Source organism: Eulemur rufifrons, chromosome 17, assembly GCF_041146395.1.
Source record: "Eulemur rufifrons isolate Redbay chromosome 17, OSU_ERuf_1, whole genome shotgun sequence".
Lineage (NCBI taxonomy): Eukaryota > Metazoa > Chordata > Mammalia > Primates > Lemuridae > Eulemur > Eulemur rufifrons.
In genome coordinates this window covers 82738742-82753696 of record NC_090999.1, presented here as the reverse complement: position 1 = coordinate 82753696, position 14955 = coordinate 82738742, and positions in this window count along the sequence as shown.

The window sequence follows — 14955 nt, the reverse complement described above, 5'->3', positions numbered from 1 at the left end:
CCATGAGCCTAAAAATAGGATATGCATTGGGAAAGATGTCCCCCCTTCCCTCTCTACCAAGAGGGATAGAAGCTAATCATCAGAGACAACTCTAGACATTTAGCCCAGAGCTGGCACGAGAAGAATCCATGTAACAAACCTTACTATCTCTTATCTACCATTAGTTTCTCCACATGTTTGGCTTCACACAACTTGTCTCTCTAGAAACTCAAAGTCCTTTTCCTTTGTCTTGTGACTTCTCTAAAAATGTACTTTTTGTGTGTGAAGATGCTATATAAGCTGAAATTCTAACCATCCTTTGACTTAACCATTACTGAGTTCTCCCAGGGATATGTGTAATCCATGCGTTAATAAACTTGTTTGTTTCCTCTTGTTAATCCTGTTTTGTCAGTCTAATTTACAGGGCCCCAGCCAATAATGGGTAAAAGAAAAAGAAAATTTTTCCTTCTGCACAATCCAAATGTGAGTTGTTGCTCTATACGGAACCTAAGACACTCTACATTGTCAGAATGAAAAGGTCATGCCAAGATAGAAACACATGTCAGCTTGAACTTGAAGACTCATGAATGGGCACCAAACTAAATTAGCTGCATTATATCCTAGCTCTAAAGAAACTAACACTTTGCATGTCTTTTTGGCATTTTTAAGGAGTACTTTTTTTTTTTAAGGATTGAGCATTTATCTGAATCTTTTATTAAAATGTTCATTATGAAAGTGGCTGGAATACCTTGTTTTCTTCCATACATTTGTAAACATTCTTTGCATGTGACTGAACTTGGCAAATAATCGATTTAAATGTCAAATTATTAGGATTTTATTTCTGTAACATAAATATTATAATTTAAGGTGGTTGTAGATGATGATGTCTTCCCTGAGCACAGACCATGAACCCTATAACTGAGCCCAAGCCTCTGTCCACAGGATTCAGGAAAGGTCTTGTCTATGATGTCTTATGCAACCTGGGGTAATAGAACCAGCTGTGAGCTGTCATGTGATAACTACATTATAGAAGAGGTATTTCAAAGGAAAAACTGTTTATCTGCTATTTTGTACATATCAGAAATGTTAAACTTCAATCTTCAGAAAAAAAATTAGAAAAGTAGACATTTCTGACTAGACCAATTGTTAAATGAGATTTTTTTCAAAAAGCATGATCACATTATGAGGTGTCTTGGTTTCTGTTTTTGTTTTTCCAGATCAAAGAGCTCACTAAAAATAACTTTTTGAGAAACTAAAAAAAAAAAAAAAGAAGAATTTGTAAATTTGGCCTAAAACATATGTAGTGAAAGCCCTTGACTTTTGGCCTTTGTTTTTTCTCTTTTTCAAGGGAGCTTCAAAGCCAGAGTGTGGTGGCTTTGGCCAAGCCCTGCTTTGAAGAGTGAAGAGGAGAAAAGTCAATTAAAAACAGGTCGCAGGATGTAGCATTTCAACTAAAATGGCTGCTGGTTTTCATGTATTGGAAGCTTTGAGTCATCAGCCCTAACTTCTTAATTGCAGTAAGATAATTAGCAGAAAATCATAACATCTTATCTTTCAGCAAAAGTTTTGACTTGCAGTGATTTCCACCCCCTATTTTCTGACAAACACGATTATCGGTATAAGAGATCAAAGTAGCTGCTTCCAGGATACAGTCAGATTATACTCTTCAAACCCACTAGTGGTCTGTATTCCTGGGCCAAACAACCCCTCGCTGTACTGCAAATAACCCTCCCAGGCTGCAGGAAAGACACATCAGGGGAAAATAGATCAGAGGGCATCCATATGCAATATGTTTCTTTGGAGACAGTAATTTAACATAATTGTAGGGGAAAACAGAATTTGTTTTATAAACTGAAAATAATCAAACCAAGAAAAGTCAAGAAAGCTCTCTTCCTTCTCACCAAGCTGACTCAAATAAAAATGTGAATTCTTAATTAGAACCTGTTACTATTACCATTTGTTCTACTCTGATGTGACCCAGGGCCATTGAACTTGAAAGTTTTGTCAATGTTTTTAACAATCTCTGCTTCCCTTCCCTGCCTGAGGGTGATGTGTTTACTAGCCACATGGGGCGCCCAGTTTTATTAGGTGTGGTTGGTCACACAGGCTTTTTCTTTGCTCTGTTCCTAGAATTCTAAGGATTTCCTCTCCCTTTGTGATGTATGGGACCCCCATTGGCAATCTATGCTATCAACCCAGCCCAGGGTTTCACACCAGCTACTTCGTGCTTAGAGAGCCCTCTCTCAGCAGCAGGTGGGCTCCAAGCAGTGACCGACAGCCCGCTGTGCGTAGCTAACAAGTGCTGCACAGACAGGCTGCACCGCTGTGCCCATGGGGTGGGTCGCTGAGGAGGGTCCTTGCTCTGGCAGACGGTGCCTCTGAGATCACTGGAGCTGGTGGGAACATGCCCGGAGGGGAGGGGGGAGGGCCCAGGCTGGCGGTGGAAGTTCTGCCTCAGGGCACAGCTTCTACCCAGATGCACATCTCTTCCCCCAAGGGCCTGAGACCTCACACGGGGGCAGCCAGTCAGCCCCAGCAGAGCCTGGCGACAGGCGTGGAAATGGGGATTTCCCTGTCTCCATGCGGTCGTCAGTGGCTGCCTTTCATCTGGAACCATTCAAAATGGAGTAAGAAGCCATGGTATTGGAATTGTCTCCATTCAGGAACCAAGTTATTAATCTGTCTGAATTCTGGGTACATTTTCTGATGTCTGCATATTTAATGAAAACTCTTTGAATTAAAATAAATAGTGTACTCTCTCAGATGGGAGCTCTTAGAATGGTTTTGTAAAATTAAGGAGAAGTTCTACCTGAAGCCCTGATCACGTGCCTGGTGAAACAGGTGCTGGGATGTGAATTCCTATTGATAAGGAACAAATCCCCTGGCTGAGAAGAGAAAGAGACAAACAATTGTCCAATTCAAGGACACATTGCTTAGAAAGAGGCAAAGAATTCATAGACGTACTTGGGGGGAAAAGAAAATAAAGTCTGGGACTTCCGCATACACAGTGGCAAACTACCGGAACAAAACTATGATCAGTAATCCAAATTAGAGACATTTTCTGTGACCCACTTACCCTTTCACCGCCATGTCATATGCCTTGGATGCTAGTTTCTGGGGGGCCTAAAGACAAGCATGTTTACTTTCCTTTAAATATTTGTGTAATTAATTGTGAAGGCCACAAAGTAACATGGGAAAATGCTCACAAAGTCTTGTTACATGAAAAAAAAATACAAAAATTCTAACCATAAGATGACTACAATTATATAAAATTATGTGAATGATTAGGTCATATTATTGTTTTTGTTTAAAACAATGGTTGTTGGCTCCCTTAGCATTGTTATAAGTTTGTTTGTTCTATTAATGGTGTCTTAAGTGTTAGAATGTTTATTTCTCAGTTTTAAGAGCACATTAATCTGCTGGCCCCAAATCAACTTCACTCATGTATGGTGCAAAACTACAAGTAGGACACCCGCCAGGGCCCAGTACAGACAGGCTTGAGGTCACACATTGATCTGTCTCTAATGAGGTGTCACAGCGGATTCAGGGACTTGTCCTTGGGCATGCTGGGAAGAGACTATGGCAACAGAGCCCACTATTACTGCTACACGTCATTGTTCCCGGAGAATCCAGGCTCAGGGAGGGGGACAAAGTCTTTCCCACTGTCCAGTAGCTACACACACAAGCTCATCTGACTGCAGCAACAATGTCAAAATTGGAAGAAAGGACATAATACCTTATGCACATTAGGAGTTTTATAAAAGAGTGCTCATTCATTAACAGATTGCTTCATTGCTGAGAAGCAGGAAAAGAGCTGCCATTCTCTTGGGTGGGGTGACGATGACAGTTGTTTGCACCATGCTGTTGGAGGGGACTCCGTGGTGCTCTGGACTGTAAGATTTGTTTTATTTTAAATAAAATAAATCATACACACACACACACACACACACACACCCTTTAGGCACCAAGGGAAAACTTCCCCTTCACCTTCTGAAGGTCCACTGAAAAAGCAACAGACAAAAGGCAGATTGATAGGAGAAACAGAAATTTGTTAATGAGCACAGGAGAGAACCACAGAGTGGTTACCCCAATTCTCCAATGAGGTTCAGGAGCTCATATACTGTTAGGGCTCAGAAAACAGTTCCCCAGGATGAGGGCCTCAGAAGCAGAAGTTTTTCTCTGACCCCCTCCTGTCCTCCTGTCTCTCGGTCCCATTCTTCCCTGAGGCGAGCCATAGAAAGTAGACTCCCTCTTCCCCAAGGCCGATTGTAAAAGCCAGAACACTTTTGCCCAAAAGACAGCCATAAAACCTAAAATTATTCTGTGTAAAAACTGGCCATAAAGAAATTATCTGACCTACCTTGTTCGACTGTAGGTCATGAGACCCCCATTCCAGAGAGGGACCTGCCCCATGCCCAGAAGGCAGGAATGCTGTTCAGAGAGGCCAAGAAGAATCTAGAGAGACCCAGCTGGGTTTCTCAACTCAGTCTGTTAGCATGACATCATCCCTTTTTATCCAATCTTGTTTCTACACAGCTGTCCATACTTTGTTGAACCTAAACATAAAAATGGAAAATTTCCTCTGTATCCTTGGCTCTTCATTCTGAAGGCTCCCATGTATACCTGTTAAATAAATTTGTATGTCTTTTCTCCTATTAATCAATGTGTCTCATGTCAGTGATTTTTCAGCCTTGATCCCTACAATATCATCTTGAAGTTACAGAAAGAACCCGGGCTTGGATCATGGCAAAACAGGTTATCGGAGTGGGCAACAAGGAGGCCAGGCTAGCAAAGGTGGTCTCGTTATATATGAATAGATGAAACCTCACAGGTAGCAGCCCTGAGAGAGAATAGATGGCGAATGTCTTTTTCAGACCTTTAAAGGTATCAGACTCTCTGTTAATCTTCCCTAGATCCAGACAAGCGAAGGCCTGGCTGCATCAATGCAGATTCTCTACAAAAGTGAGTCTCCCCAACAAAGGCAGCTTTGCAGGGCTACTTCTGTTTGCAGGCCCTCTGAGAAACCATCTCAAAATACATCAAAGAAGTATATTTTGGGGTGAAATATTTTGACTTCCTCCAATACACACCCCCATAGGGTAGGCCTCTACTGCTTGAGTTGTAGAGCTCTTCTCCCTCTTAGGTGCTGCTGCGGATAAGGGTGTTGAATGCATATACTCTGATGGGGTTCAGGGCATGCTATCCCGAAGCAGGGTACCAGGGACATTTGAGAAACCAGCAGAAGCAAGAAAGTCACTATCTCACTTTCCCCTTGCCCTTTTTCCCTGGAGCAAGCCATAAAATCTAGAAAAAAATTTCTGAGCTTCCACTGAAGTAGATTATAAGACCATCATTCCAGAAGTGCCCTCCCTATACCTGGGAGGAAGGAATGTCCTGAACTCTGAAGACACGGGGAGACAGAGAGGAATCTGAACAAACAGACTTTACTAAGTTCCTCTCCAGTTTATTACTGTTAGATCATACCCCCTCTGTCCAGGTCCACTCTACATCAAACCTAAGCATAAGAATATACGAGTTTCTCTGTGTCTTTGGGTCTTTATTCCAAAGGCCCCTGTGTCACATAAAATTTGTATTAAATAAATTTGTTATATTTTTCTTTTTTCAAACTGTCTTTTATTACAGGTGCTTTAGCTGAGAACCTAACAATGGGTGAGAAAAGAAATCTTTCCTCCTCTAGAACTCCAACAAACAGGAAATAAAGTGTCAGGGCTCAGAACAGGATACCCCCAAAGTATGGCTCCCTGGTGAGCTGAGCACTTTGAACTGAAGGCGATTGGAAGGCCTCAGAAGCAAGCTCTTTCTGACATTCTCCCGTCCTGTCTCTCACCCCTCTTTCTTCCTGCCCCACCAAGGCATTCACAGAAACCAGAATTCCTCTCCCCCAAAGCAGGTTACAGAGACTAGAACTCCTCTTTCCCAAAGCAAGCCATAAAACCTAGAAAGTTCACTCTCTGAACTTCTGAACTTCTGCCTTCTGCCTTGAAGATCCTCATGTGAGGACAATGTCCTGTCCTATACCCAGAGAAAAGGAATGCCACACAGAGAGGCCAAGAAGAATCGAAACAGACAGGCCTTGTTGGGGTTCCTCCCTCAGTCTATTACTATTAGATGATACCCCTCCGTCCAATTATTAATACATTTCTGCACAGCTGTCCATATGGAACCTAAGCATAAAAATAGACAGTTTTCTCTGGGTCTTTGGCACTTCATTTCTGAAGCCTCCTGTGTCACATAAAACTTTGATTAAATAAACTTGTTAGGCTTTCTCTTGTTGACCTGCCTTTTGTTATTGGAGTATAAGCTGAGACCCTTATGAAGGGTGAGGAAAAGGTAACAACTTTTTGCCCCTGCGGAAGTAAATCAATATGGAACCCAAAGCACTCACCCTGCCTTTTAGATTTAAAACAAATCATTAAAAAGAAAAAAAAAAAAAAAACGTGGAGGAGAAATACAAAACTCACCTTAGCAGCCTATTATATAGTGGTTGAGTTCTGCTTCTATGGATTCATTGGCAGAAATAGCTTTAAACAACTGATTGCAAAGCAGTATGAGTGAGTTAGCATCTGTGTGTGTTTTAACAGATTGGGTTTGTTTTAGGTAACTATTCCCTGACCTCCAAATTCTCTTTATGACATTTCTTCTTCCTTTGTCTTTGAACCTTCTGACAGCCTACCACTTCACACTGTTGCTTTAGAACTACACCAAATTCATCAGCAAATGGATATGCAAATTTAGAGCTTAGAGAGACCTTAGATACCATCTAGATTTCTGGCTGACAGGTGGGGAAACTGAAGCTCAGAATGATCAATTGATCTGCCCGCTGCACATTACAGTAACTGCTGGCAAATTCGGTTCTACTCCCAATCTTCTGATTTTTCATCCAGGACAGTCATGTCTGTGAACCAAAAATGACAGAGAAACCGGTGGATAGTAAACAGTCTTTGAAAAAATAGTAACAAGAATAATAAACAGTATCTAATAGAGAGTAATCATTACTATAGAAAAAATAGTATCAAAAAAAAAGAGGGGGATAAAAAAGAAAATTCGGGGTTTTCTCTTCATTTTATTTGCACTAACGTTGACCAAGCCCATTCTATGTCCTAAGTACTTACCATATGGTAATTAATTTAATTTCCACACCAATCTCAAAGGTCATTATATTTTAATCCAGAAAAATATAAAAACAAAAAAAAAAAATCATAATCTTACTACGCAAATAAATTCTATTGACATTTAAAAAATAAAAGTAAGACACGGACCTGGCTAGAAACCTAAGCAACGGAGAAAAGTATAAATAAAAGTGTACACCTTCCTCCTCCCACCAGGCTTCCCATTCCTCTCCCTCAAGTTGACTTTAACTATTTCTTATAATCCCTACCACCCCATAATGGTTATGCACATGCTGGGATGCGTATCTCCCTCTGTAAAATTCCTTTTTTTGTATTTATACAGAAGGAAACCTAACATACACATCATTCTACATCTTGCTTTTATTCACTTAACATTTTTAGAAATTTTTCTACATCAGCACATATGCCTCTATATATTTTTAAAGTTTGTATAATACACCATACTGCAGATAAACTCTAACTTATTTAACTCTTCCCGTGTTCTGAGTACTGAGGCTGTTTCCAGTGTTTTTGTATTAGGTAAGCGGCATTCTCCCATTTTACAAGTAGAGCAACGTGGGATCAAAAAGGACAAGGAAATTAATTGCTTGGTAAGAAAGCACCAGGGCTAGCACCTAAATCCACTGTTGTATGATGTTGCACGTCCTTGCTTTTTCCTTTATAATGAATATTTACCCAGCCTACCCAAGCACTAGATCTGCCAGTCTAAGACAGTAGAGCCTTTGGTTGTGCCATCACAATTCCCCCTAGGAATTCGTTTCTTCTTTTTTGTTTTTTCTATTGAGTCTATAGAAAGTGACTCAGTGTTAAAATAGCCTAAGTGGTTAGAAATAAGTTATTTGAAAAGACTCTGATCATTTCTTTGTACTAAATTAAAATTGACCCTCTTGAATACAAGAATTTCCTTCTTGGGACAAAGGAGAAATGTGACTTCCGCTCCTCCATTCAGGGTAGGGAAGAGAGCAGAGGATGGGAGGGGCCGGCATTTCCTCCCACACCTTAACACAAGGTGCGAATATTTGGGGGCGCTCTGTCCACAGCGGGGCACGGGGGCCGGTTCTCACGCGCACTGCTGACCGCAGCTATGCAAGGAGGGGAATGAGAGGCCCATATCGCAATGAGGAAATGCTGGGACCTCAACTGTTTTGAAGACTTGAGGCCCCAAACCCACCAATTAAATGGGAAAAAGGAGGACATAGGTTCGCTAATGGCCAGGGGGGAAATGGCCACAATAGGGCCACACAAGTTAACCCAGCCCCCAATACAGGATAATTTCACACTTTCCCGCAGGGGGTTAATGACTTTGTGTGTGTGGCTGTCCCGGAGAATAGTTCCCCCCCCCCCCCACCCTTTAACTCCTGTCAATAAGCCTTCCGTTGCTATGCAAAGCTACTGAGCCTCTTGAATAATTCCACTGCAAGGTAAAGCGCCCTGCCTTCAGAGCCTTTTGTAAAGTATTGTGCCGCTGCTTGTCCTTGCTACGGCAGAATATTTCATCTTCTTCCTGTAAATAGCTACCACTTTAGAAGGCTTGTCTGGAGATCACTCACAGCAAGGCCACCACCGGATGGCCAGCTGTACGAGGAGTTGCCATAACACTCGCTGGCCTTTCTGTTCACAGACCCCTGCTGAGCTCCCAGCCCTTCCTTGCAAACCAGTAACACACTTGTCACAGCATGGGCCCTGGCACACCAAAGAAGTCCCAGAAACTGGGGTAGGAGCTCAAGGTGTGAGCGCTATTCAAAGTAGTTTTGCATTCTGAGATGGGGAAGTGGGGGGCGGGGAATAAAACACCAGGGATTATAGTGGTAGAACGATATTTCAATATATGTTGACCAAAATTGAATAAATTCAGGAATTATGTGACTAGACCACTAAGTGAAGACTAAAAATCTGTTCAGTGCTATACAAACACATCTTCTCAGAACCTAAGTGGTTTCTAACTTGCAATCACCTGAAATGGTGGCTCCTCCGTTCAATTCGGATCGTCCTTCCCTCCCCTGACAATAATAATCTCCTACGGTGATTTACCATTTTACGATACTTTCACATATGTCGTTTCATCTGATGCTGAAAGAAGTGGTTTGTAACATTCCCAACTTGTATTTATTTGACACTGTTTTACATTGGAAAAACACAGCTCAGGATTTGCTCAAGTAGATGATCAGAGACCATCCATCAGCTGTCTCCTGTTTGCTCACCCACTCCCCAAACCCCTGGGGAGACTGCCTGTGCGCTGGTGCCATAAGGAAGAAAGTGCTTACCTCCCCTTCCTGCTCTGGGATTAGCTCCCCACATGTAAGCACTGGAAAGAAGTGAGAAGATATTTTGCTTCAAACAGAGCTACATCCCGAAAGAGCTACAAATCCTTGTTTTATTCCGTCTGAGCCCCATCTGGGGTCTGAACAACACTCAAAAGCTCTTCTTGTTGAAAGCATCTGCATTTGCCAAGAGCCCAAACGTGTAGACAGCAGATGACCAAACAGTGCCAAGGAGGATGCCGAGCGGAGTGAGTGAACTTCGAGCCTGGGACAAATAACACATCACTTGGGTGGAAAAGCTCAGTGTTTCAAAGACATGTTCCTTGCTGTCAGATCTTTATGACTGATCCACTGGGGTTTTGTCTGTTTATATGTGCAGTTTACTCATTGTCTTTCCGTTTATATTTGGTTTATATATAGGGGCTTAACGCCTATGTATTTATATGGTTGGCAAATCTCCCTTCGGTGTGTCTGTTTTTATTCTTCAACCTAAAAATACTTCTAAAGACCTTCCCATTAAGCTCTACAGTAAAATCAGTGGCTAAATGAAAGCATCTTTTTAGCAATTGTCTGTCGCTGATTTATGCTGGGGTTAACCCACTCCATGTTTTAAAATTGGACTTGGAAAATATGGTCCCTAAAGTGAGGGAAGGAGAAGAAGTATTCAGTTGTATAGCCAGACACCTATTTCCAAAATAACACAGCGGCTTTGCAAATGTCCCCAGATGGCCTCAGTAATCTAAATTGCAGATAAGAAAATCATTCTGGGTTATTAGGGAGGAAAGTTTTACCTTCAAGGTAAAAGGAAGATGATCTCTCAAGCTTAGAAAGTCAACTAATAGATCCCATCTGCAAATTCAGCTCTTCAGAGAGCTCTCAGGAGCAGCTATTTTCTCCTGTCCAGGACCCAGTGCAGTTTTAGTTGGACGGATGATTTAGAGAAGGAGAAAAATAAACATTAACATAGAGGAGTATATGATCAAGTTCAGACATGTCTGCCCAGCACCTAGAACATGCTAAAAGTGAGAAATAAACAGGACAGTAGGGTGAGTCGGTAACTTCATCATTTCACCCAGAGAGTCTAGGTGGCCATCTTTATCCTATTACTAGTTATTCAGACTTCAAACATTTGAGAATGATTTTGATGTAGGAGGAGCTCAGTCAAGTCTGTCTCTCATAACAGAACTGCCCTGTGCATTTAATGAACATTCCGGGGTTTCACAACCACTGAATCACAACTTTACCCAGTTTATTTTTCTGTTTTGTTGTTTTGTTTTTATAGCTCTAACATAGTTTCTAGGGACGATACCTTGATTATTCAAAGTTGTGTATATCCCTTCACATATAGAATTACCGTTCATGCTAACATAACCTAACCAGACACTGTCCATGAATGAATGCTGCACATTCACTTAAAACATCACTAGGGAGTAATGAATCTTGTCTGCACGGACCAGCAAAGCTATCCGTGTTGTCTGGCCTTTGGTCTTTTACTGCCTCAGTCTCTTGGGGTGTTCAGGAAACCACCGTGTTGAGAATGCATTCCTGGACAACAGAAATTGCATTGTTCCATGGCTCCCAGAACCGGTTTTGGGTGTTGCCACAGAATCTTCACCCCGTGTCTGCAGCTGCTCCCTTCTGCTGACAATCGCTTCCATATGCCCCGTTGCAGAGCAAGGAGGAAAAGTACTTCAAGCGCAGTTTGGCCACACACATTGAAAAGGACCCTCTCATGCTAAAGTGGCATTAAAAAATGTTTTATGATATTTACTTAAAAGTTAGGTTTTCACAGAGGTTTTCAGTCTAGGCAAACCCTAGTGTTGTTTTTGTTGAAATAATGATACCTTGTAGCAAAAAAAAAAAAAAAAAAAAAAAAAAAAGCAAAGCAAACCACCTCTGCTGCTTATTCCAGAGGACTCAATAGGAGAATCCAGCCCTTCAGAGATAAACCTACGGGTCCAAGGTGTGTTTACAGCAAAGCCATTGTCTGTAGCCCGTCTGTGCCTATAGAGGGGATGTGGCTTTAAGCTAAGACAGAGTCACTACAGCAGCTACTGATTCCTGACTCAGGTAGGGGCCAAGGCCCTTGGCTCCCTAAAGTTTCCCTGCAAAATCACTGACATGAAGCAGATTGATTAACAGGAAAAAGCGCATACAAATTTATTTAACAGGTATACACAGAAGCCTTCACTATGAAGACCCAAAGATACAGCAGAAATTGCCCACTTTCATGATTAGGTTCAACAAAAGATGGACAGCCATGTACAGATACGACTGGACAAAAGGGTGTGATCTAACGCTAACAGACTGAGTGGGGACACCCAGCAAAGCTTGTCTGTGTAGAGTCTAACTGGCCTCTCTGAGCAGCATCCTTTCATTCTGGGTGTGTGGCAGGTCCCTCTCTGGAATGGGGGTCTCCTGACCTATAGTCAAACAAGGTAGATCAGATAATTTCTTTATGGTCAGTTTTTACACAGAATAATTTTAGGTTTTATGGCTGGCTTTTGGGAAAAGGGGGTCTGGCTTTTATGACCAGCCTTGGGGAGGGGAAGAGGGATTCTAGTTTCTATGGCTAGCCTCAGGGGACAATGGGACTGAGAGGCAAGAGGACAGGAGAAGGTCAGAGAACACCTTTTGCTTCTGAGGCCCTCATTCTGGGGGACTGTTTTTTGAATGTGGCTTTTACCTTGGGCAGAGAGTCACCGCAGGAGCTACTGGTTCCTGACTTTCTTAGGGATAACTAAGAATGTCCCTGGAGAGCTAAAAATGTTGGTGCACAGCAGGTTTCGAAAAAACCCTCACAGTTACTGAGTACCTGATGTTACAGCGCTTTTGTCAGGAACATCATGGTCTCTGCTCTGTTACCATCAAGAGCTCCTTCTAAGGTAAGCCTGACCTACTATGAAAAAAAGGACATGCAAATTAGAAAGGCTGGCAAGCAGATGGGTCTCTTCCTGGCATCTCTGGGAGGTAAACTTCTAAACCAGATATATCTTGTGTTTTTAATTTTTTTCTCCACATTTAGTGGACACCTGTAGGTGAATTTTAAAGAGGTGAGTATAAGATGTTGGTTTCCATGGGTGTCCCCTATTTTAAGCAAATATAATTGATAAAAATACATGTGAACATGAAAAAGTGGTATGAACCATTTGCAAATGAATCTTGGCTCCTTTACCACAACATCCATTAAAGTCTTGAATGTGTAGGTATTTTCATTATATTTAAAATTTGATGAGATTAAGCAAAATCGCCCAAAGTTTTCCAAATCTATCTAGCGTGCTAAGCTAGATCTAGAGAAACATGTGTACTCTTATTAATGCTAAGAAATAAAATGTAATGAATGACTAAACCACAGAATAATACTTATTTTTAAGAATTAGTGTCTCAGTCATGTGTGATTGGACCCCTACTCTGTGTACCACGTGCAAGAGGGGGAAAGTGTAATTCATAGTTGCTTGACAGAAGATAATACTGAAGATACCAAGTTAATGATTTTTCCCAAGATCATGAAGCAAGGCGATTACAGTCTGGCTTTAAATCAAAGTCACTGTACCACAACACCTCTCAAACACTTCTCGAATTTTGTCATCATTCTTCTTTACTTTGGTCCTTGGTTGGCCTTTAGCCATAGCAAAGCTTTAGACCCGTATCATAACCATAGGAACAGGGAAAAAGAGGAAGTCTAAATGTCTGGTAAGAGATGAAGTAACGATGTTGATGAAAAGGATAGATTAGCAAAAATTCAGTGAAACTACGAAACAATTTGTAAGGTCTCTTTTGAATGGATATGGAACTTTTCAATAATGATATACCTTTATTGGACCCTAGTCACTTCCTTTTCCTTGACATGTTTATACGAGCCAGTTTGTTTTACCCTGTCAACTGAGACTGGACTGATTTTTAGGTCAAACTTTGCATCTCATATAGTTTTGTTTAAGGCATTATTTTCGTAAGACTCCTGGGCAACTAAATAGAGACAAATATGTTTTTGAGCTCACTTTTTTTTTTAATACTAGGTCATAACCTTAAACAAAGGAACTTACTGAACCGTGAACTTGGGTCAGCTACTAAGGACATGCCAGCAATTCCCAAAGTTTCCTATGTTGGACTTTCCTAATCAACTTGCATTTCTGCTTGAGCTTAAAAAAGAGGAAACAAAGACAGTCCTGAGTTTGCCATCTTTCTAAGTCACATTCCATTTAGAGAACACCTCTCATGCCATAATGTCAAATGTCATTAGGTTTGACACACATAATTTCATTAAGCTACAATGATGATCTCTAATGAGACATTGAATTTCCTCCTCTAAAAAATCAGTCACCAAAGCACATTTTCCTCTGACGAATTAATAAAATATGAGGTTCCTTATACAAAATACATGCCAGAGGTTCCCAAGTGTGTGGATGTTACAGCAAGCATTACAGTGGATGGTTCTGAGGACAAACCGAGCAGCACATGGAGAGTCAGAGAATCAAGGTTTATTCACCGGCGGGCTCAGAGGGGTCTCGCCACCAAATTCTGAGCCCCATCTACCGGGTTTTTCACACTTTTATTAGGTTGAGGTGGTCGGAGGGGTGGGGTCTCAGGTGGCCGTGCCAGGTAATAGGTTATTATTAAGTTGATGAGGGTCTTCCGAGGGGTGGGATCTCAGGTGGCTGGTGCGCCAGGTAATAGATGGGGGTCTTCCTTATCATAGAGGCCCTAACCACTCTGAATAAAAAAGCTGAGGCTTACGGATGATACAGCCATGAGTGCTGGGATTCCTGTTGATGCAGGCAAATTTCACAAGGTCTCTCTTCCAGAATAAGAAGTGTGGGCTATGCCATCAGCAAGGTAAGCAGAGCACGGCCAGACCACTGCCAGGAGGGCTGTCCAATCTGACATTGAAGAGGAGTCACTCCTCCTCCCCACTTACATTCTATAGACTATAGAAGGCAAACATCGCTGTCTGGTTAATGTTGGCCCACTTCTTTGAAGATAGCAATTACAAAATGCTACTTTTGGAGACTCAAATACATACATAGATGCATGTGTTTCACTGGAAAATACCTGCTCTGAATATTCTCTGATAAGATCGCAAAAGAACTTACACATGTGAATTCCCATAAAACAAGATGAAATGACAGCCTAGAATATTTATCAGTCGGTGTTACGCTGGAGCAGAACTAGATTCTATTTGTTCCAAAGTGCTCTGCAAAGGAATGAGCTGGACCTTGAGAGAGCACTGACTATGCAAGTAAAAATTCAGATTCTATTAGGCACCCAGTGTCCACACGCACAGCCCGGACCCTGGCTTCTACCATGAGAGATCACTGCCGGGACATCAGCGTGCTCCCCAGCCATGCAGGGCAGAGCCCACACCTGGACACCAATGGCTGTGAGCAGAAGGACCTGCCCAGGCTCTGACTTTCATCTTACCCTTTTGGCACAGGAGGAATTTTTGTAGTAGTAATTCTTGTCTGGCAATCAGACTTGGTTAAATTATTAACATATAGCAGAACTAGAGAAGCCCTACAAAGTCCCAAAGTTTTGCTTTTATCCAATACTTTGGAAAGTCTTTTCTC